A 25,545-nucleotide genomic window follows, 5' to 3' on the forward strand; every position below is an offset into this window, starting at 1 on the left:
TCTAAGTGCTACATAATTAACTTATACAAATTTTGATATATTATGCCACTTTAAATTTTTAAATTAAATTTATTTTAAATGATGCACAGAAACAAAGATTGTACATATTTATGGGGTAGAATGTGATGCTTTGATATATGTATACATTATATACTGTTTAAAGAAGGTTAAACATACCTATCAAATATTTATTATTTCTTTATGGTGAAAACATTCAAAATCCTGCTAGCATTTTAAAATATGCAGGAGAGCATCATTATGTACAGTCTCTTCTAAGAGTCTCTATCTATTTACACATTTTGTGTATAAAAATATATGGAAGAAAAAGATTCTGTTTTAACATATTTATCATAGTTACTTTAATATCTCTATCTTATAATTATGTGATATTTTATAATCTGAGTTATCTTTTAATCTTGGCCAGGGATCACATTTTCTTCTTCATTTTATGTCTTACCTTACACTGTTTGATTATCTGGCCTGACTTCATGTGTAAGAGAATGGTAGAAACTGAGGTAAGTAATATAACGATCCTTTTTATGTCAAGTCCTTGGTATGGGTCACTAAGAACTATATTGAATAGTTAAATCACATCTGGGTTTTATTGCAGCTTTAACTAAATTCTGTTCACTTCTGTCTTCTAATATTTTAGCATTATCATCAGAAGTTTTCTTTTAGCAGTGTTTGGTTTCTGTGTTAGTCGACTTTTTGCCTCTGTGGCCAAAAATACCTGATTACTCAGAGAAGGAAAAGTTTACATTGGCTCACAATTTCAGAGCTCTAAGTTCATAGTCCTGCTTACTCCATTGCTCTGGGATTGAGATGAGACAGAACATGGTGGAAAGTTGCACAGCACACAGCACACAGGAATAGAAAGAGTGAGAAGAAGGAGCCAGGGACAGAAATAGTCCAAGGCAGTGACGCGTGGCTGCTTTGAGGAGAAGCAGGTACAATTGTTAATTTGAAAAGCTGAATAATCCACGTCATCAGACTGCGGCGGAGGAGATAACTTCATTGAAACCTGCAGCTACAGGTGTGTAATCCCCTAGCCTTCCCTCTCCACAGATTGGGGAAACCTTAAGGGCCCCTCCTAGCTCTCCCATAAGGGCCCCTCCCAGCTCTCCCGTGAGCGCAACAGCCAGCCCGAGGGAATCAGAGGTAGCGTGGGACCCGCGGCGCGGAACTACCGCTCCCACCAGGGCTGACAGCTGAGGTCTCTTGCACCAGCTACCGGGGGCGTGGCTACCGGAGGGCAAGTAAAATTCGCTGAAGATTCTCAGCCCCAAGCTCTACAAACTTAGGGTCTGTGGGAATGGCAAACTGGAAGAGTGTGCCCAGTCATTCATGAAAACAGGGCTCCTGGGAGCAGCAGACCTGGCATGTAGCCAGTATTGTGATGAGCGGCATCCGTGAGAGGGGTCTGGCTAGAGGAAAAGTGGGAAGTGACTAGACACAAGAGGAGGCCCTAGGCACTCAGGATTGGAGACTCGCCCCGTCTGGGAGGAGCTGCTGCACAGTGATTGGTTCTCGCGTATTGACAGGAGAAACTTGGCCTGGTGGCCACAGTGCCACCTACTGGAAGAGAAGTTAATCAAACTCTAAGACTGCATTTATTAGTTTTTTTTTCTTTTTTTCTTTTCCCTTTTTTTTTTTGATTTGGGTTTTTCTTTCATTTTCATTTTTCTTTCTTGTTTTTTTAATTTTTTTTTACAATTTTTAAAAAATTTTTTTTCTTCTAATTTTAATTTTAATTTTTTATTATTATTATTTTTTTAATTTTTTTTCTTTTTTTATTTCCTATTTTTTTCTTCTTTTATCTTTTCATTTCTCTTATCCCCCCTTCCTTGAATTCTACCTGCTAACTCTCATTCTCTTTAGTGACTTCTTCCCTTCCCTTCTAATACCTTTCCTCCCAAGCATCAAATAAATTTATAGGAGTAAACAGTAACTCAGCAGTCAAACAGAAAAAGAAGTAACATGAGCAGCTTCAAAAACCAAGGAAGAAAAGGAGTACAAACAATGCAGGACAGCCTAAATACTCAGGAGGACCTAGAGTCATCAGAAAAATGGTCATATAAAGAACTCAAGGAACACCTTAGACAGATGGAATGGAACCTTAAAGAGGATACAAGACAGCAAATTCAAGCAGCGAAAGAACACATTGAGAATGAATTACATAAACAGCTAAAAGAAGAAGTTAAGCATCTTTATCAGGAGATAGAGATTATAAAAAATAATCAAACAATAATTCTAGAAATGAAGGAAACGATAAACCAAATTAAAAACTCAATTGAGAGTATCACTAACAGAGTGGAGCAAGTAGAAGCCAGAACATCAGATAATGAAGACAAAATATATCATCTTGAAAAGAGTCTAGCCAACTCAGAAAGGCTGGTAAAAAATCATGAGAAAAACATCCAAGAGTTATGGGATAACATAAAAAAACCAAACTTACGAGTCATCGGGATAGAAGAAGGTACAGAGATTCAAACCAAGGGAATGAGTAACCTGCTGAATGAAATAATTACAGAAAACTTTCCAGAAATAAAAAAGGAAACAGATATACAAATTGAAGATGCATACAGGACACCGAGCACACAAAATCACAGTAGACCAACGCCAAGACACATTGTTATGAAGATATCCAATATACAGAAAAAAGAGAAAATATTAAGAGCTACAAGAGAAAGGAGACAGATTACAATCAGGGGTAAACCAATAAGGTTAACAACGGATTTTTCATCACAGACACTGAAAGTAAGAAGGCCATGGAACAATGTATTTCAAACACTGAAAGACAATGGATGCCAACCAAGAATTCTATATCCAGCAAAATTAAGCTTCAGGTATGACAACAAAATAAAAATCTTTCATGATAAACAAAAGTTAAAAGAATTTTCAGCCAGAAAACCAGCATTGCAAAGCATTTTGAGCAAAACACTACACGAGGAAGAAATGAAAAACAATAACCAAAACCATCAGTGGGAAGTGCCTCAGTAAAGACAGAGGGCGAGGGGAAAGATAATCATGGAGAAACAAACTAAATTTTTTAAAAAAAGGATAAACAATCAAACATGGATGGAAGTACAAACCATATATCAATAGTAACTCTGAATGTTAATGGCTTAAACTCTCCAATAAAGCGACATAGGCTGGTATCATGGATTAAAAAAACAAATCCAACAATATGCTGTCTCCAGGAGACACATCTGATTGGAAAAGACATACACAGGCTGAAGGTGAAAGGATGGGAAAAAATATACCACGCACACGGTCCTCGTAAGCAAGCAGGGGTGGACATCCTCATATCGAATAAAATCGACTTCAAGACTAAGTTAATCAAAAGGGATAAAGCAGGTCATTATATACTGTTAAAAGGAACCATTCACCAACAAGACATAACAATTATCAATATTTATGCACCAAATAATGGTGCTGCGACATTCATAAAACAAATTCTCCTCAAGTTCGAGAATCAAATAGACCACAACACAATAATTATGGGTGACTTCAACACACCTCTCTCACCATTGGACAGATCCTCCAAACAAAAGTTGAATAAAGGAACTATAGAACTCAATATCACAATCAATAACCTAGACTTAACTGACATATATAGAATATATCAACCATCATCAAATGGATATACTTTTTTCTCAGCAGCACATGGATCCTTCTCAAAAATAGACCATATATTATGCCATAGGGCAACCCTCAGTAAATATAAAGGGGTGGAGATAATACCATGCATTTTATCTGATCATAATGGAATGAAACTGGAAATCAATGATAAAAGAAGGAAGGAAAAATCCTACATCACTTGGAAAATGAACAATTATGTTACTGAATGATCAATGGGTTACAGAAGACATAAAGGAGGAAATCAAAAAATTCTTAGAGATAAATGAAAATACAGACACAACATATCGGAATCTATGGGACACAATGAAAGCAGTTTTAAGAGGAAAATTCATCACCAGGTGGTCATTCCTCAAAAAAAGAAAAAACCAACAAATAAATGAGCTCACACTTCATCTCAAAGCCCTAGAAAAGGAAGAGCAAAACAACAGCAAATGTAGCAGAAGGCAAGAAATAATTAAAATCAGAGCGGAAATCAATGAAATTGAAACAAAAGAAACTATTGAAAAAATTAACAAAACTAAAAGTTGGTTCTTCGAAAAAATAAATAAGATCGACAGACCTTTAGCCATGCTAACGAAGAGAAGAAGAGAGAGAACTCAAATTACTAACATACGGGATGAAAAAGGCAATATCACAACAGATGCTACAGAAATACAGAAGACAATTAGAAATTATTTTGAAAACCTATATTCCAATAAAATAGAAGATAGTGAAGACATCGATAAATTTCTTAAGTCATATGATTTGCCCAGACTGAGTCAGGAGGATACACACAATTTGAACAGACCAATATCAATGGATGAAATTGAAGAAGCCATCAAAAGACTACCAACCAAGAAAAGCCCAGGACCGGATGGGTATACAGCGGAGTTTTACAAAACCTTTAAAGAAGAATTAATACCAATACTTTTCAAGTTATTTCAGGAAATAGAAAAAGAGGGAGCTCTTCCAAATTCATTCTATGAGGCCAACATCACCCTGATTCCGAAACCAGACAAAGACACCTCAAAGAAAGAAAACTACAGACCAATATCTCTAATGAACCTAGATGTAAAAATCCTCAATAAAATTCTGGCAAATCGAATACAAAAACACATCAAAAAAATTGTGCACCATGATCAAGTAGGATTCATCCCTGGGATGCAAGGCTGGTTCAATATACGGAAATCAATAAATGTTATTCACCACATCAATAGACTTAAAGATAAGAACCATATGATCATCTCGATAGATGCAGAGAAAGGATTCGACAAAGCCCAGCATCCCTTTATGTTCAAAACATTAGAAAAACTAGGGATAACAGGAACTTACCTTGACATTATAAAAGCTATCTATGCTAAGCCTCAGGCTAGCATCATTCTGAATGGACAAAAGTTGAAGGCATTCCCTCTAAAATCCGGAACAAGACAGGGATGCCCTCTATCACCACTTCTATTCAATATAGTTCTCGAAACACTGGCCAGAGCAATTAGACAGATGAAAGAAATTAAAGGCATAAAAATTGGAAAAGAAGAACTTAAATTATCACTATTTGCAGATGACATGATTCTATACCTAGAAGACCCAAAAGGGTCTACAAAGAAACTACTAGAACTAATAAATGAATTCAGCAAAGTGGCAGGATATAAAATCAACACGCATAAATCAAAGGCATTTCTGTATATCAGCGACAAAACTTCTGAAACGGAAATGAGGAAAAACACTCCATTCACAATATCCTCAAAAAAAATAAAATACTTGGGAATCAACCTAACAAAAGAGGTGAAAGATTTATACAATGAAAACTACAGAACCCTAAAGAGAGAAGTAGAAGAAGATCTTAGAAGATGGAAAAATATACCCTGTTCATGGATAGGCAGAACTAACATTATCAAAATGGCGATATTACCAAAAGTTCTCTATAGGTTTAATGCAATGCCAATCAAAATCCCAATGGCATTTCTTGTAGAAATAGACAAAGCAATCATGAAATTCATATGGAAAAATAAAAGACCCAGAATAGCAAAAGCAACTCTAAGCAGGAAGTGTGAATCAGGCGGTATAGCGATACCAGATTTCAAACTATATTACAGAGCAATAGTGACAAAAACATCATGGTACTGGTACCAAAACAGGCGGGTGGACCAATGGTATAGAATAGAGGACACAGAGACTAATCCATAAAGTTACAACTATCTTATATTTGATAAAGGGGCTAAAAGCATTAAATGGAGGAAGGATAGCATCTTCAACAAATGGTGTTGGGAAAACTGGAAATCCATATGCAACAAAATGAAACTGAATCCCTTTCTCTCGCCATGCACAAAAGTTAACTCAAAATGGATCAAGGAGCTTGATATCAAATCAGAGACTCTGCGCCTGATAGAAGAAAAAGTTGGCTCCGATCTACATATTGTGGGGTCAGGCTCCAAATTCCTTAATAGGACACCCATAGCACAAGAGTTAATAACAAGAATCAACAAATGGGACTTAATTAAACTTAAAAGTTTTTTCTCAGCAAGAGAAACAATAAGAGAGGTAAATAGAGAGCCTACATCCTGGGAACAAATTTTTACTCCTCACACTTCAGATAGAGCCCTAATATCCAGAGTATACAAAGAACTCAAAAAATTAGACAATAAGATAACAAATAACCCAATCAACAAATGGGCCAAGGACCTGAACAGACACTTCTCAGAGGAGGACATACAATCAATCAACAAGTACATGAAAAAATGCTCACCATCTCTAGCAGTAAGAGAAATGCAAATCAAAACCACCCTAAGATACCATCTCACTCCAGTAAGATTGGCAGCCACTATGAAGTCAAACAACAACAAGTGCTGGCGAGGATGTGGAGAAAAGGGTACACTTGTACATTGCTGGTGGGACTGCAAATTGGTGCGGCCAATTTGGAAAGCAGTTTGGAGATTCCTGGGAAAGATGGGAATGGAACCACCATTTGACCCAGCTATTGCCCTTCTCGGACTATTCCCTGAAGACCTTAAAAGAGCATGCTACAGGGATACTGCCACATTGATGTTCATAGCAGCACAATTCACAATAGCTAGACTGTGGAACCAACCCAGATGCCCTTCAATAGATGAATGGATAAAAAATGTGGCATCTATACACAATGGAGTACTATGCAGCAATAAAAAATGACAAAATCATAGAATTTTCAGGGAAATGGATGGCACTAGAGCAGTTTATGCTTAGTGAAGCTAGCCAATCCCTAAAAAACAAATACCAAATGTCGTCTTTGATATAATGAGAGCATCTATGAACAGAGCAGGGAGGAAGAGTAGGAAGAAAAGATTAACATTAAACAGAGACATGAGATGGGAGGGAAAGGGAGAGAAAAGGAGTATTGCATGGAAATGAAGGGAGACCCTCATTGCTATACAAAATTACATATAAGAGGTTGTTAGGGGAATGGGAAAATAAACAAGGAGAGAAATGAATTACAGTAGATGGCGTAGAGAGAGAAGATGGGAGGTGAGGGGAGGGGAGATAGTAGGGGATAGGAAAGGTAGCAGAATACAACAATTACTAATAGGGCATTATGTAAAATTGTGGATGTGTAACTGACGTGATTCTGCAATCTGCATTTGGGGTAAAATTGGGGGTTCATAACCCACTTCCATCTAATGTATGAAATATGATATGTCAAGAGCTTTGTAATGTTGTGAACAACCAATAAAAAAATAAATAAATAAAAATAAAAATTTAAAAAAAAAAAAGAAATAGTCCAAGGCCATGTTCCCAGTTACCTACTTCTTAAGCCATGACCTACTGGTTTACAGTTACCACCCAATTTAGCTATCAATGTGTTAATCCACCCATAAATCAGAGCCCTAATCATTGCCTAAAACTCCCATCTTTGAATCTTGCTGCAATGGGGATCATGCTTTTTAACACATGAGGTTTATTTTCGGGGGGGCATTCCAGATCTAAACCAAAGCAATATTGAACAGTGCCAATGTTCTCCACATCTCTTGCTTCATAGCCTTATTGCCAGGTTTTGGGGTTTCTGGGAAGCACCTTGTGAGGGGATTTTTCTTGGTTCTCTTGTACTGTCACCAACCTTTCCATTGGTATATCTTGACATATCTTCCTATGCACTTGGTAGAAACCTGTGGAAAGGTGGTAGATTTGGGTAAGTGCACACTTACTCTTGGCTGAGGCTCCTCAGGACTCCAGTTCACATGTGTTGCTACTGGAGTCCCATTCAAGTTTCAGCTGCTTTTCCCTCCCCATTGTCAAGAGTCCATTTCCCTTCTCACTTCCCTTTCTGGGATAGAAGCAGCTCATCACTTTTCTATTTTTTTAAATTTATCTCTATACAAGTTTATATGAGTCCTTAGCTCTCTTGCTAGTTAAATATAGCCATGATCTTTTTAGCCATTTCTAGTTTGCTTGTTGCCATAGTTTTGGAAGGATGGTCTGTGGTTACTTTTGACAACTTAGTGGAAAGAGAAGTCCCAAGCTTTTTATTCACTATCTCAGTTTAGTGAGAAGAGATTCAGGAGCTTCTATCTAGTCTTCTTTGCCACAACAGCTTTTATCCCACATGAAAATGGATCAATGTATTAATTTTTCCAAGTACATGTATGTACATTCAGAGACCAGAGAAATAACCAATGGGTAGGCTTGTGAACCTATTGGACCCATTGGACCTGCTAGGAGTCAATTGAGGTCAGGACCCCATTTATTACTTGGTTTCCATATGCTCTGACTTTAACATGGGACTCTAATGGCATTTCAAGTCCCTGGGCATCTATTTCAACTCAGGTTATTTGTTCAAGAATTCTGAAACAAAATCAAAACATGGAAAAATAAAATTATTCATTCCCTTTTTTTCTATTGTACAGTTTCTTAAGTGAGTAGCCTTAGAATCCTTTGGGGGAAAGATCAGGAGAGGAGTTGTTATGTATCCTTGTCAGAATTTGCAAGGTTTTCTCTTGAAATACCACACTTTCTATATTATTCTTTGTTTAAAGTTATAATAAATGGGAAATTGCAGGACTCTTAGAGTCAGAACATGCTAAAGATTTTTCAACCCATTTATTCCTTGTGAAATAGAATAAGTGCCATTGAGATGTGGCTTCTGATCCTATGTCTAGGGTAAGATTCTTCAGTTGTTGGATTCTGGGCTGGGAGGTGACATTACCTTCTCAGGATGGGGATGGACCACAGTTGAGGTTCTTGAACTTCCAACTAAGTCTCTGATGCATTGAAGTGCTCCCTCCTAAGCATGGAAATTTATGACCCATTTTGTTAGCTTTTCTTGGGGTGCCCAACTCCAGCAACTGCTTTATGCAACCTGGAATTTACTCATTTTCTTGGAAAAATTTCTGTTAAATGGGACTCTAAGGGGAAAGTTTGTTCCTGTTTTTCCTGGGGGCACGGGAAAGCCTACCAAGACTAGATTTGCATAATTTCTATACAAAGAGGGACTTACATTAGGAATGTTGCAAATATTATACATTTTCTTCCCTTTTATTTTGCATTATGTAGACTATCTTTTGGGAAAGAAACCCACAAATCTTAAAGCAATAAACCTTAGTCCCAACCCATTCTATTGATTCCTTCTCCTTCTTACCAGTGGAATGATAATTCTATGATGGCCAGAAGGTGTTTACTCATTAACAAACACTAATTGAAAGTCCACAGTTGCCCTAAGTGTTGGGGACGCTTCTGTTCAAACAGACCGAAGTCTTGACTGACATGAATCTTACTTTCTGCAGAGGCAGTCAATAAATAAGCATATATGTGAGATAATGACAAGAATGGGGCAGAGGGATTTCTGGATTGTAGGGGATGGTGGTTAGAATATTAAGTAAGGTAGGTAGGAGGTAGTTAACATCGCTCAAAAAGTGACACTGAAGAGTCTCTGAAGGACAGTCTTAAGAAGTCTAAAGTCCCCTTGAAGGGAATTCTTCCAAACACCCCCGTTAATAGCTAAATAGAAAACTGCAACCAAAATCCAGGTACTAGGATCCCTTGACTCATGCTTCTTCCATTATGTGACACTGTTACAAGGACTCATAAGGGATTCACTGAAGCACTGTATCAAGTGATGTGGTGTAGCTGTGAACTGTTGGCAAACAGGAGTGGCAAACAAATTAGCTTAACAAGTCCTTATTGATTACCTACTGCTCAGAGAAGATCACTAGTCCCCCAGGGATCAAAAGAATACACACTGGATTTCCTGCCACTACAAACCTGACAACATGGAATGGGGGTAGGGTGAGGCACAAGCAAGGAAAGCAAATACTTTGAGGATGTCATCCAAACAGTGCTGACACAGAAATACAACCAGGGATACTCTTAGGATAGTGCCTTTTGCCAAAATCCAAACGACATTCTTCACAGGCTTGCTGAGTGAAATAGAAGTCTGCTCACTCACCTTCTTTTCAGCTTTGCCCACGCACATGGATTATCATACTGTCAACAGCATAATCTAATAAGGATGGCAGTGTATTCTCTTTTGTTAGCTGGCTGAAACCCAAGGATTGTGCTGTTGAATACAGAAGGGCAGACAGATGGAAGTTCCATGCTGTCCTATAATTGCAAAGGAGCCTTACACTTGACAGTCCTTTACAGAACAACATCTATTACCTGTGGAGAAATTGAGATGGAATGTATAAAACTAATATGGAACAGACCTACTGGTACAATTTAATTGTTACCAATTAGATCTAGCCAAAGGAGGACTTGGATGAGGCACTGAGACTTACCTAATTGGACTACAGACATAAAGCTGTCATATTCAGGAGAGGTGAGACTGTCCCTCTATTCAAGACAGCGAGTACTTGTTTTAGATACCAGTTTTTACACGGCCTGAAAAATAGTAGCTAAAATCTAGACATTACACTGCCTCTCTGTGTTGTTTATCTTTATGTCAGAAGGAACAAAAAGACAATTCAAAAGGTGTTAGAAAGAAGTTCCAGCTTAAAAAAAGAAAATTCGGAAAGCTTAAAATATCTTTTATTGCAGCAAACCAGTCTGTTTATTTGATCAAACAAATCCATTAAGGAAATACCCAGCCAAATCAGTTATTTGTCCTTGTATTGTCATAGAAACTTATAACTAAGGTGTTCTGATATTTGTGTTTGATAATTTAAAAGGACTCAGTCCTTTTAACAATATGCATTGTTTTGACTTCACTTTTCCCTCTCGGTTATAAAGAAAATGCATATTTATAACAACCCAAGGTATTATCACACATTTAAAAGTTTCCCCTTTCATCACTTTTCCTGTTTAACAGGAATTATGAAAAGCAAGAGTGATGGCTGTATGCTAGATTTCAGAAAGCATTGCTGGAAGGTGGTAAGAACATGATGTTTGGGGCTTACACTTCAATTCTATTCCTGATTTTGCACTTATTTATCAATAAACAAAATTAACCTCCATGGGATTGCCTATTTAAAAATTTCAATTTATGTTATTTTATGACTTTATATGAATACACACTTATAATTTTGTACACATAAATCTGATTTCTACCCCCATATCACACTTCTTGATTGGGGGAATATTTGTAATGTTCTAGGTTTTTCTATTAAAATTTTTATAGTTTGAATTAATCAACTACTCAGGATCTAAATAGCTTAGAACTGTCAACTAAAATTTGGTATAGCATTTTTGGACTTTTACAGGAAACATTTGTTTAAATTATTTCAAGGTGATCTATAATAAGCATAAGAAAAAATACTTCTGGCTAAATTCAGATAGGGTCAGGTTCAGAAGAAAACTTGTCCATGCTTTATGGCTTTAGGCACCATTGAGATCAGTTTCGTCTCATTGTGTACAGGCTCAGGATTTGTTAAGTAGTCAGAGGGGCTAGGTCTACCTCTCTAGTTGTCTTAATGAACCATGGTAATTTAGAACAAAAGACATTTTGGCTTCTCTCCTTGAGTCAGGCTTTGCTGAGGGCGTGGAGGGGAGTCACCTGGTGATCAAGGCCAGGCACGAGTTTGAAGTAGTATTCGGCTGAGTTGCAATTAACAGGCTAGAATCAATAAGGTTCAGCTGATTTTGTGTTACTAGTGATGGACATGGAATGAACTGGGCAAAACTGTCTAGCATGATGGTGGTGGTGGTGGTGTGGGATTTGTGAACACAAAAACTGACCACCCAGCAACATCTTCCTCTCCTGCTCCCACATCCCAGGGGGATGGTGGGTGGCCATAGGATAAGGCCTATATTATCATCGCCAACACAGAGTCTTAATTTTTTTCTCCATTCATCTCTATTAAGGCCCTGGAGAATAAGTTAATCCCCAAACCCAAGCACTCAGATGAGGGCTTGTAAAACATGGTGTGTGGTAGCCTGGAGGAGATGGTGGTGGGCTCTGGAAAGTGCTGGAAGGGCTGAGCCATTGTATCCAGTACCCACAGGAAAAATAACCAGGAGTTGGAGAAATGGGCAGCATGGGGAATTTTCATTTCTGATGTCAATAACTTAGTTCATTTTATTTGTATTTTTTTTTCTTAGAGAAAATTCTTTTGCTGCTAGTAAACTTGTGACTATAACAATAGCAGGGAGATAGGGGCCTGTTGTGTTTTACACATTTCAACTTTATAGCAGCAGAAATATGCAGTAAAATACAGTGAGCCCAAATTGGATGCTCTTCATTTTCCATAACCAGAAGAAGCACAGAGAAGTTAAGCAACTTGCTCAAGGTCACATATCTAGTAAGTGCCAAGAAATCTTGTTCTGCAGTCCAAATTGTTAGTCACTACACCACCCTGCTATGAAGCAGCAGGTATAGATGTGGGTGGAAGGGCCAGGACAGTGGGTCTATCATAGAAAGAAAGTAAGGGAGATGTGTCACAGAAAAGCCCAGAAGGGTGTGCTGTACTACCATCTCTCAGGGTGTCATATACAGAATTCTTACCTGAGAAGCAAATTGCATCAGGGCCTCCCACCCCAAGTTGCTTTCTAAGTCCCAGATTCTGTGTCCTTAAAAGGGACTAGAAGGTAGAAGTATGCAATATAAAGTGAACGGGGACTTTTGAAGTGGGTGGGATCTGTGTCTTGAAGGCGTCAGGCAGGTTCCCATCAGGAATGAGTGAATCACAGAGTTTAGATTTATTGAAGGCAGTTTTTCTGTCTGTGTATGATCTTGTTTCTACCAACCCTGGCCAGGGGTGAAGAGACCCTGCTGAAACTGCCAACTTCACAGTGAACTCTCTGTTCCTTTTTCTTTCCGGAGCTCTAATGGTTACAGAGATCCCCTCTGATTTTAGCATTGCCTGGTCTCTCTGCCACCTTTTCGGGCTGGTTTTGGCTCCATTGCTCAGGCTTATTCAGAACATGTCAAATTCATTTTCTATACCCTGGGCTTTCCACCTTTCTGTTCCCTTTCTTCTGGGGGAATTCTTGCCAGTTTCTTTAGTTTTCTTCCCCATAGAAAATGATGTAAGTTCTTCCACCATTCTGGTAATTTTCTTCTGAGTAGAAAACATTGACACTTTCCCTGGAAATGCGGTATCTGAACTGAACTCCGCACATTCCACATGGTTTGACCAGCGTGAAGGGGGCGAGATGACCACCTTTTCCCATTTAGACTTCATTCATGGAGCCTGAGTTCTCGCTAACTCCTGGGCAACCTCTTTATACAGTGGACTTGAAGTAAGATTGTGATCAGTAAAAATCCATGAGCCATTTTTATCTCCATACTTCTCATCTATAGGTAAACATCTTTTAAAACAAGGGCATGGCATTATATTTTATGTGGCATGTTTCATCATTTAGGGTTGTTGACCCATTGTTTGATTTGTTTTGGATATTAATTCCACCACACACCAATGATCAGCTCTCCAAGTATGGCTTTAGACAAATCTAGTCAACTGGACATCACTGCTCTCATCTATTTTGCTAAAACCAACAGTGAGAGGCAGGTCAGAGCCTGAGGTATGAGTTTAGGGGCCTTTAATCAGAAGCAGTTTCCTTTTCTCTTTTGAAAGATAAAACTCTATACAAGTCAAGACAAATAGTTGTCCTGAATTTTAGCTAAAAAGAGTCCTGGCAGGTGTCTGGGAGAGACGCATGATGGCTTCTCCATCTTCCTTCTGCACCTGAGTGTAGGTATGACTCTGAGATGAGTTCTGAGCTCTAAGTGTGTTTTGGGACCTGGGAAAAAAGAGTGAACAGTTTGTTCCTTTGGGCCTCTGGACTAACAGTCCCAACCTGCCAAGCTGGTGGGATGTGGGCCCTTCCTTTTCTTGACTCTCGGTTAGTTCTCTAGGGCTATTTGGAGGGCAGCCCACAGGCAATTCTCTTTCAATTGCACTCTCCCCTTGGCCTGTCCCAGAGTCCTGCACTTTGATGCTTCAGGACACTGAGTTTCCTTCAGACCCTTCTCAGCCCCAGTGTCTGTGGGCATTGGCGCTCCTGACTGCAGTGCCCAGGAATTTCTCTGCCTGCTTCACTGTGGTGTCTGCTTCCCATGATCTTCTTCGGGTGTCCATTAGGAGACCATCCCTCAGCAATAGTGACAATGTCAATAGTGGCTTTATATTTTTACATCCAGCTTTTCTTTTCCTCCCCAGCATGGCTGACAGGACTGGGGGAAGAGGAAATTCTGTTTGGGCCTTGGTTATATGAAGCATAGCCCCACGCTACCCCCTCCAAATTTCCTTTTGGAATTTTTGCACTCCACAGAGGTTTCCCCCTAACTTTCAAGAGTTTCCAGTGGACCTTAATGCAATATGGTTTTCACAAACTGCCCTGAAACATTACACTCATCAGCCGCTCTCAGGATTCCAGTGTTCAATGAGTTCAAGTTATTTGTTGCAGGAAATTTTCACTCCAAGCAAATCAAGATATATATATACACACACACACACACACACACACACACATACACACACATATAAATTTCTTTATGAATTTATAATTTTATAAATGTATTTATAATTTTATAAATGTATTTATAATTTATAAATTATATATATATATATAATTTTTTTTCAGAACTTCACACATTGTCAAGTTTAGAGATTTCTGCCTTTCCAGAATTTATAAAAAACTTTTAGATGAGTACATTCCAACAGAAAAATGATGTGAGTTATAAATGTAAGACATGTCAACAACTTAAAATTTTATATTAGGCACATTTCAAGAAGTGAATGTTAATAAAATTAATTTCAATAATATATTTTATGTATTCCAAATACCCATGGTGTTTTATTTCAACATGTAATCACTACAAAAATTATTAAGACACTTTATATGATTTTTTAAACATTAAGTCTTCAAAATTTGGAATGTATTTTATACTTATGCTGGATCTCAATTCAGATCAGCCACATTTCAAGTGCTCATTAGCTACAGGTGGCTAGGAGCTACCATACTGGATGGCACAGTTTTGTACTGTAGTTTAGCTTCATTTTTATTATTTGTCTAAATTTCAACTCCGATTGATTAAGAATTCTATACATTTCTCCTAAAGTGGTAAACTTGTTTCTTTATGCCATATGCTAATCCATATGCTATCTTTCAGGATTTCACATTAAACTCAAAGTTGTCGTGCAATCATATATTTTCCCATCATTATTCCATGCCACCTTTATCCATATGTAGATTTAAGAAATAAAAAAGACATTTTTCATCATTACATGTGGTTATTCCTGTATGCATCAGCCACCAACTTTTCCCTTTTTATAAGACTGCCAATCATACTGAACTAAAGCCCCACCTTACTCCAACATGACTTCATCTTAATTACATTTCCAATGATGCTATTTACAAACGAGGTCATATTTCAAGGTACCAGGAGTAAGGGTTTTAGCATGAATCTGTGGACAAGGGAGGGCATAATTCAACTCATAACATGTGATGAGGTGTGATATTCTAAATAGTTCTGGAAGATGGTATACTGCAGTTAAAATTCTTTGGGATTACTTCAGGTAAAGAAAATTGCTTTGCTCAAGATCTGGGCTCCTTCTATAGCTATACCAAACAGTGGATATAAGTTTCCCATCCCATTATCCTAACTTGGTAAAGCTCAAATGACTGATGCCAGCTCCAGAGCTCTCTGGGCGATTGCATGAGGCATAAGCATAACAACTGCATGGGTCACAGATAATTTTTTCTACCACCTTTCCTATTATTTTACACTGCAATTTGCTGACTATGTTAGTCTCCTATCCTGCTATGTGAGTTATCCTTAATGTGCTTTATAGCATTTAGCTGCGACATAATGGTAAGTGGGTAGTTCATTAAAGACACCATACGAGGAGGGGAAATGTAGACTGTAGAGAGTATAGTGGTTAGGAATAAAAATGCCAAAGTGTTAAAAATCCATTAGCTGCTTCTTTTAAAAAAGTGACACTGGTGTAATGAAATCATCATTTCCTCTTTAAATTATATAAAAATTACGTTTTAGGCTAACACTACCCAGATTAAAAAAAAAAAAAAAACAACTAAGATCTACACATGGGAGGATGTCTGGGTCATTAAAGGGACATTTTGAGGTGAGAAGCGTTGGGAACTTGGATAATGTCCTTAATTTTTTTGACCTTTTATTTCCTCCTTAGAGAATTGTAGGTCTACTGTGTGGATTAAAGTGGGTATGTATAGGGCATACAGCAGTCTTGTCTCATGCTACTAAATCATCATAATAATAATCAAATAAACAATAACTACTTTTTCTAGAAGTACAATAATAACTTGTTTTGAGCAGCTATTATGTGTGTTTAAAATGTATTCCAATGTATGGCTGTAACAATGTATAGATTATTCTAGAAGCATACTGTGGCTTATACTTTCAAGATCCTTCAGTTGAAGTCAGATCTGTGCAAGCAGTGCCAGGATTGTGCTGAAGGACCAAAGTATTTTTGTTTTTGTAGTGTTTCAAATAGCATCTTCACATCCAATTTCCTGAATTGTCATTTCAACTGTTTGCCGTCAAAGAAGTAAACTATCACTTGAAAAGAATGTGTTATATAAAAATGTATTTCTAAGAAATGTGAATTTATTTAAAAATTCTGTTAGCACTCAATTTACTAGCAAGAAAAAAAAAACATTATTTCATGTAAGTAGCTGTCTCAGGAATGGAAAGTTCTCCATTAAGTGCTAAAAGATTTCTCATGGTACCAAATTATTGAAAAAGGCTTTTGAAAGAATACCTAAAAGCACCAATGACACAGCTTATTCTGTTGTGCGCTCAGAGTTAGAATAAAGCTTTTGACAATCTTGTCAATGTGCTGACATTGTTATTAAAGGTCCTTAACCTTATTATGGAGCAGTTGAACAATACTTGCTTGTTCCTCTGAGAATCAAGTAGGAAAGATGGTTGGGTGTCAAGGTTTTCAGGTGCTTTTTCTCTTTTTTAAACTAACAATGATGTTGGGAAAGACAAAGAGTAGAGTGATAAAAGCAGAAGGTACCTGAGGAGATAAGTTCTCCTGTTATCATTAATAGAGATAAAAATCTTTAGTTATGGGTGATTTTTTTAAAAATTCACATTATTTTTAAGCAAAGCACTTTCATAAAATTGCTTTCTTCCTCTTGGAATTTATGTACTCTTCTAGAAATGATAAAATAGCCTGTTATATAAACTTAACAATAGACATTTCAACAGATTCACCTTTCCTCACGGGGGCCTAATGAAGAGCATTGTTAAACTTGTGTTGTCACATTCCTGCTTGTGACTGGGACCCATAGCCATGGCGTTTTTGGGAAAGTAACATTCTGATTCACATCTCTATTTTATTTTCTGGTTCTTTTACAAATATTTAAAGTGTACAAAGAAGACGAAAATGATATGAATGTAACATCCAATTAAAAAGTTTAATTAAATAAATTAAATATTACATTCACATGGTTAGAAAATTACCATAGGGCTCTAGATGTAATAGTACTTATGAAGAATATGTTGGTCAGCTGAGAGATTCACAGGGATTAATTGTATGGTTAAATGTCTAAATGTAATCAGTATTAATACATTCTTTGGTGTACATGCAATGTTACATGGTGACAATCCTTATATTTTCCCATACAAAACAAATTAAAATAAGGAAAAAGATATGGAAATGAAACACAAGTTCTCATTCCTAAACATGCTCTTAGTGGTAGCTACTATTCTGATAACATTTAGTTTATCCTCCCTGGAAAATATTCTATGAAAATAAAAGCACACATTTTTTTTTATTTTTTTATTTGTTGTTCACAACATTACAAAGCTCTTGACATAACATACTTCATACATTGGACTGAAGTGGGTTATGAACCCCCAATTTTACCCCAAATGCAGATTGCAGAGTCACATCGGTTACACTTCCACAATTTTACATAATGTCCTATTGGTCATTGTTGTATTCTGCTACCTTTCCTATCCCCTACTATCCCCCCTCCCCTCCCCTCCCAACTTCTCTCTCTACCCCATCTACTGTAATTCATTTCTCTCCTTGTTTATTTTCCCATTCCCTCACAACCTCTTGTATGTAATTTTGTATAGCAATGAGGGTCTCCCTTCATTTCCATGCAATTTCCCTTGTCTCACCCTTTCCCTCCCATCTCATGTCTCTGTTTAATGTTAATCTTTTCTTCCTACTCTTCCTCCCTGCTCTGTTCATAGTTGCTCTCATTATATCAAAGAAGACATTTGGTATTTGTTTTTTAGGGATTGGCTAGCTTCACTAAGCATAATCTGCTCTAGTGCCATCCATTTCCCTGCAAATTCTATGATTTTGTCATTTTTTATTGCTGCATAGTACTCCATTGTGTATAGATGCCACATTTTTTTTATCCATTCATCTACTGAGGGGCATCTGGGTTGGTTCCACAGTCTAGCAATTGTGAATTGTGCTGCTATGAACATCGATGTGGCAGTATCCCTGTAGCATGCTCTTTTAAGGTCTTCAGGGAATAGTCCAAGAAGGGCAATAGCAGGGTCAAATGGTGGTTCCATTCCCATCTTTCCCAGGAATCTCCAAACTGCTTTCCAAATTGGCCGCACCAATTTGCAGTCCCACCAGCAATGTACAAGTGTACCCTTTTCTCCACAACCTCTCCAGCACTTGTTGTTGTTTGACTTCATAGTGGCTGCCAATCTTACTGGAGTGAGATGGTATCTTAGGGTGGTTTTGATTTGCATTTCTCTTACTGCTAGAGATGGTGAGCATTTTTTCATGTACTTATTGATTGATTGTATATCCTCCTCTGAGAAGTGTCTGTTCAGGTCCTTGGCCCATTTGTTGATTGGGTTATTTGTTATCTTATTGTCTAATTTTTTGAGTTCTTTGTATACTCTGGATATTAGGGCTCTATCTGAAGTGTGAGGAGTAAAGATTTGTTCCCAGGATGTAGGCTCCCTGTTTACCTCTCTTATTGTTTCTCTTGCTGAGAAAAAACTTTTAAGTTTAATTAAGTCCCATTTGTTGATTCTTGTTGTTAACTCTTGTGCTATGGGTGTCCTATTGAGGAATTTGGAGCCCGACCCCACAATTTGTAGATCGGATCCAACTTTGTCTTCTATCAGATGCAGAGTCTCTGGTTTGATATCAAGTTCCTTGATCCATTTTGAGTTAACTTTTGTGCATGGCGAGAGAAAGGGGTTCAGTTACATTTTGTTGCATATGGATTTCCAGTTTTCCCAACACCATTTGTTGAAGATGCTATCCTTCCTCCATTGCATGCTTTTAGCCACTTTATCAAATATAAGATAGTTGTAACTTTGTGGATCAGTCTCTGTGTCCTCTATTCTAAACCATTGGTCTATCCGCCTGTTTTGGTACCAGTACCATGCTGTTTTTGTCACTATTGCTTTGTAATATAGTTTGAAATCTGGTATCGCTATACCGCCTGATTCACACTTCCTGTTTAGAATTGCTTTTGCTATTCTGGGTCTTTTATTTTTCCATATGAATTTCATGATTGCTTTGTCAATTTCTACAAGATATGCCGTTGGGATTTTGATTGGCATTGCATTAAACCTATAGAGAACTTTTGGTAATATCGCCATTTTGATGATGTTAGTTCTGCCTATCCATGAACAGGGTATGTTTTTCCATCTTCTAAGATCTTCATCAACTTCTCTCTTTAGGGTTCTGTAGTTTTCATTATATAAACCTTTCACCTCTTTTGTTAGGTTAATTCCCAAGTATTTTATTTTTTTTGAGGATATCGTGAATGGAGTGTTTTTCCTCATTTCTGTTTCCGAAGTTTTGTCGCTGATATACAGAAATGCCTTTGATTTATGCGTGTTGATTTTATATCCTGCCACTTTGCTGAATTCATTTATTAGTTCTAGTAGTTTCTTTGTAGACCCTTTTGGGTCTTCTAGGTATAGAATCATGTCATCTGCAAATAGTGATAATTTAAGTTCTTCTTTTCCAATTTTTATGCCTTTAATTTCTTTCGTCTGTCTAATTGCTCTGGCCAGTGTTTCGAGAACTATATTGAATAGAAGTGGTGATAGAGGGCATCCCTGTCTTGTTCCGGATTTTAGAGGGAATGCCTTCAACTTTTGTCCATTCAGAATGATGCTAGCCTGAGGCTTAGCATATATAGCTTTTACAATGTCAAGGTAGGTTCCTGTTATGCCTAATTTTTCTAATGTTTTGAACATAAAGGGATGCTGTACTTTGTCAAATGCTTTCTCTGCATCTATCGAGATGATCATATGGTTCTTATCTTTAAGTCTATTGATGTGGTGAATAACATTTATTGATTTCCGTATGTTGATTCATCCCAGGGATGAATCCTACTTGGTCATGGTGCACAATTTTTTTGATGTGTTTTTGTATTCGATTCGCCAGAATTTTATTGAGGATTTTTGCATCTAGGTTCATTAGAGATATTGGTCTGTAGTTTTCTTTCTTTGAGGCATCTTTGTCTGGTTTCGGAATCAGGGTGATGTTGGCCTCATAGAATGAATTTGGAAGAGCTCCCTCTTTTTCTATTTCCTGAAATAACTTGAAAAGTATTGGTTTTAATTCTTCTTTAAAGGTTTTGTAAAACTCCGCTGTATATCCATCCGGTCCTGGGCTTTTCTTGGTTGGTAGTCTTTTGATGGCTTCTTCAATTTCATCCATTGATATTGTTCTGTTCAAATTGTGTGTATCCTCCTGACTCAGTCTGGGCAAATCATATGACATAAGAAATTTATCGATGTCTTCACTATCTTCTATTTTGTTGGAATATAGGTTTTCAAAATAATTTCTAATTGTCTTCTGTATTTCTGTAGGATCTGTTGTGATATTGCCTTTTTTCATCCCGTATGTTAGTAATTTGAGTTCTCTCTCTTGTTCTCTTCGTTAGCATGGCTAAAGGTCTGTCGATCTTATTTATTTTTTCGAAGAACCAACTTTTAGTTTTGTTAATTTTTTCAATAGTTTCTTTTGTTTCAATTTCATTGATTTCCGATCTAATTTTAATTATTTCTAGTCTTCTGCTACATTTGCTGTTGTTTTGCTCTTCCTTTTCTAGGGCTTTGAGATGAAGTGTGAGCTCATTTATTTGTTGGTTTTTTCTTTTTTTGAGGGATGACCACCAGGCGATGAATTTTCCTCTTAAAACTGCTTTCATTGTGTCCCATAGATTCCGATATGTTGTGTCTGTATTTTCATTTATCTCTAAGAATTTTTTAATTTCCTCCTTTATGTCTTCTGTAACCCATTGATCATTCAGTAACATATTGTTCATTTTCCATGTGATGTAGGATTTTTCCTTCCTTCTTTTATCATTGATTTCCAGTTTCATTCCATTATGATCAGATAAAATGCATGGTATTATCTCCACCCCTTTATATTTACTGAGGGTTGCCCTATGGCATAATATATGGTCTATTTTTGAGAAGGATCCATGTGCTGCTGAGAAAAAGGTATATCCATTTGATGATGGTTGATATATTCTATATATGTCAGTTAAGTCTAGGTTGTTGATTGTGATATTGAGTTCTATAGTTCCTTTATTCAATTTTTGTTTGGAGGATCTGTCCAACAGTGAAAGAGGAGTGTTGAAGTCACCCATAATTATTGTGTTGTGGTCTATTTGATTCTTGAACTTGAGGAGAGTTTGTTTTATGAATGTCGCAGCACCATTGTTTGGTGCATAAATATTGATAATTGTTATGTCTTGTTGGTGAATGGATCCTTTTAACAGTACATAATGACCTTCTTTATCCCTTTTGATTAACTTAGTCTTGAAGTCGATTTTATTCGATATGAGGATGGCCACTCCTGCTTGCTTACGAGAACTGTGTGCGTGGTATATTTTTTCCCATCCTTTCACCTTCAGCCTGTGTATGTCTTTTCCAATCAGATGTGTCTCCTGGAGACAGCATATTGTTGGATTTGTTTTTTTAATCCATGATACCAGCCTATGTCGCTTTATTGGAGAGTTTAAGCCATTAACATTCAGAGTTACTATTGATATATGGTTTGTACTTCCATCCATGTTTGATTTTTTATCCTTTTTTTAAAAAATTTAGTTTGTTTCTCCATGATTATCCTTCCCCTCGCCCTCTTTCTTTACTGAGGCACTTCCCACTGATGGTTTTGGTTATTGTTTTTCATTTCTTCCTCGTGTAGTGTTTTGCTCAAAATGCTTTGCAATGCTGGTTTTCTGGCTTAAAATTCTTTTAACTTTTGTTTATCATGAAAGATTTTTATTTTGTTGTCATACCTGAAGCTTAATTTTGCTGGATATAGAATTCTTGGTTGGCATCCATTGTCTTTCAGTGTTTGAAATACATTGTTCCATGGCCTTCTTGCTTTCAGTGTCTGTGATGAAAAATCCGTTGTTAACCTTATTGGTTTACCCCTGATTGTAATCTGTCTCCTTTCTCTTGTAGCTCTTAATATTTTCTCTTTTTTCTGTATATTGGATATCTTCATAACAATGTGTCTTGGCGTTGGTCTACTGTGATTTTGTGTGCTCGGTGTCCTGTATGCATCTTTGATTTGTATATCTGTTTCCTTTTCAATTTCTGGAAAGTTTTCTGTAATTATTTCATTCAGCAGGTTTCTCATTCCCTTGGTGTGAATCTCTGTACCTTCCTCTATCCCGATGACTCGTAAGTTTGGTTTCTTTATGTTATTGCATAACTCTTGGATGATTTTCTCGTGATTTTTTACCAGCCTTTCTGAGTTGGCTAGACTCTTTTCAAGATGGTATATTTTGTCTTCATTATCTGATGTTCTGGCTTCTACTTGCTCCACTCTGTTAGTGATACTCTCAATTGAGTTTTTAATTTGGTTTATCGTTTCCTTCATTTCTAGAATTATTGTTTGATTATTTTTTATAATCTCTATCTCCTTATAAAGATGCTTAACTTCTTCTTTTAGCTGTTTATGTAACTCATTCTCAATGTGTTCTTTCGCTGCTTGAATTTGCTGTCTTGTATCCTCTTTGAGGTTCCATTCCATCTGTCTAAGGTGTTCCTTGAGGTCTTTATATGACCATTTTTCTGATGACTCTAGGTCCTCCTGAATATTTAGGCTGTCCTGCATTGCTTGTACTCCTCTTCTTCCTTGCTTCTTGAAGCTGCTCATGTTGCTTCTTGTTCTGGTTGACTGCTGGGTTACTGTTTATTCCTATAAATTTATTTGATGCTAGGGAGGAAAGGTATTAGAAGGGAAGGGAAGAAGTCACTAAGGAGAATGAGAGTAGGCAGGTAGAATTCAAGGAAGGGGGGATAAGAAAAATGAAAAGACGAAAGAAGAAAGAAATAGGAACTAAAAAAGAACAAAAATTTAAAAAAATATTAATAATAATTAAAAAAAATTAAAATTGAGATTAGAAGAGAAAGAAGAAAAAAAAAGAGAAAAGAAAGAAAAAACAAGATAGAAAAATGAAGATGAAAGAAAAACCCCCAATCAGAAACAAAAAAAACAAAAAAAAACAAAAAAAACAACAACAACAATAAAAAAGACTAATAAATGCCGTCTTAGAGTTTGATTAACTTCTCTTCCACTAGGTGGCGCTGTGCCCCCCAGGTCAAGTCTTTCCCGTCAGTACGCGGGAACCAATCACTGTGCAGCAGCTCCTCCCAGACTGGGCGAGTCTCCAATCCTGAGTGCCTAGGGCCTCCTCTTGTGTCCAAACACTTCCACTTTTCCTCTAGCCAGGCCCCTCTCACCACAATACTGACTACAGGCCAGGTCTGCTGCTCCCGGGAGCCCTGTTTTCATGAACGACTGGGCTCACTCCTCCAGATTGCCATTCCCTCAGACCCTAAGCTTGTAGAGCTTGGTGCTGAGAATCCTCAGCAAATTTTGCTTGCCCTCCGGTAGCCACACCCCCGTAGCTGGTGCAAGAGACCTCAGCAGCCAGCCCTGGCGGGAGCGGCAGTCCCACACCACCTCTGACTCCCTCGGGCTGGCTATAGCATTCTCGGGAGAGCTGGGAGGAGCTCTTAAGGTTTCCCTGATGCGTGGAGAGGGAGAACCAGGAGACCACACACCTGCTGCAGCAGGCTTCAGTGAAGTTATCTCCTCCGCCGCAGTCCTGCCACGCCAGCCCTCCGCCTCAGTGGTGTTCTCCGCAAACGGCTACAGTTCGCCTCCCCCTGCCGGGCGACCAACGCCACGGGCGGGTCCCCACTGTCACCCAATCCCCGCCTGGACCCTGCGGCCACTACCCACGAAGGCCCGGCAGGCATCCACCTCCGGGGAATGAGAAGTGCTGACCAGCCGCCTCAGCCGGATAGCTTAATGCTGAGTCGCAGCTGTCTGTCTCAGCTTTTCAGACGCGGTGGTGCGGGGCACGGACCATGGAGGGGCTTACTCACTTCCCGCCGCCATCTTTCTCCTCTCGCTATTTCGGGATGATGGCGGGGTGCTGGCTCGCTCTGTCCGGTGCGTCTCTGCCTCGAGCTCCCACGCCTCTCTCCGCCGCGGTTTCTACAGCAGGCGCTGCCCTGTTCGCTCTCTCCACCCCCGGCGTTCCCGGCTTCTAGCCGCACCGCGGCCCGGTCCGTGTCTTTATGGCTCGCGGCTCCAGCGGCGCCCGGGGCCGGGGAGGCGACGGCCTGACTCCGGCAAGTACGGCAGTCCAAAAGCACACATTTTAAATATTTTTTTTCCTTAAGTTTTTAAAAACTAAAAAGACAGTAGAGGGCTGCTAGACAATGAGGCTCTAGAGGTAGAAATCTGGGTCGTTATTCTGTCTCTTCAGTTACACAACTTCAGCTTTTCAGCCTCTCTTGACTGTAGTTCCTAAATATGTGCAATGGGGCTAATAAGAATCAGAGGATTCTCTTTAAGATTGAATGTTGTTTATATAAGGCACACTCCTGGTATATAGAACTTAGTAAATGTGAACTATAAATTTTATTAATGAAAAGGTGATATCTCAATTCTTGGTTTATTTTAGTTGGCTTTGCATAACACTTTATAGTCTCATTTTTTTTTTAATATTTATTTTTTAGTTCTCGGCGGACACAACATCTTTGTTGGTATGTGGTGCTGAGGATCGAACCCTGGCCGCACGCATGCCAGGCGAGTGCGCTACTGCTTGAGCCACATCCCCAGCCCCTTATAGTCTCATTTTTAATTTTTTCTGAATAATATGGTTTTAGTTGTCTCTTATTTTTTTTTCTTTTTGTGATTCTGGGGACTGAACTCAGGGGTGATCTATCCCATTGAGCTATATCCTCAACTCTTAATAGTTTTTTTAATTTGAGACAGGGTCTTTCTAAATTGCTGAGACTAACCAAGAACTAGTGATCCTCCTACCACAGTCTCTGGTATTACAGTTGTGAAACACCTCATCTCGCCAGAATATACAATTTTAAATATTTGCTTCATATGAAAAATTTTCTTTGATCAGGTTAATTCATGCCATTTATATTTAGTGATATAACAAATATATTAGGCTGGATTTCTTTCTTTCTTAAGTAAAATTGCTAATGCTTTTCCAATATTCTTTCTTTTGCTACATGAACTTGTTTTTTTTTAATGCCTG

The sequence above is a fragment of the Spermophilus citellus genome, assembly GCF_964194105.1.
Source record: "Spermophilus citellus genome assembly, chromosome: 3".
NCBI classification, from domain to species: domain Eukaryota; kingdom Metazoa; phylum Chordata; class Mammalia; order Rodentia; family Sciuridae; genus Spermophilus; species Spermophilus citellus.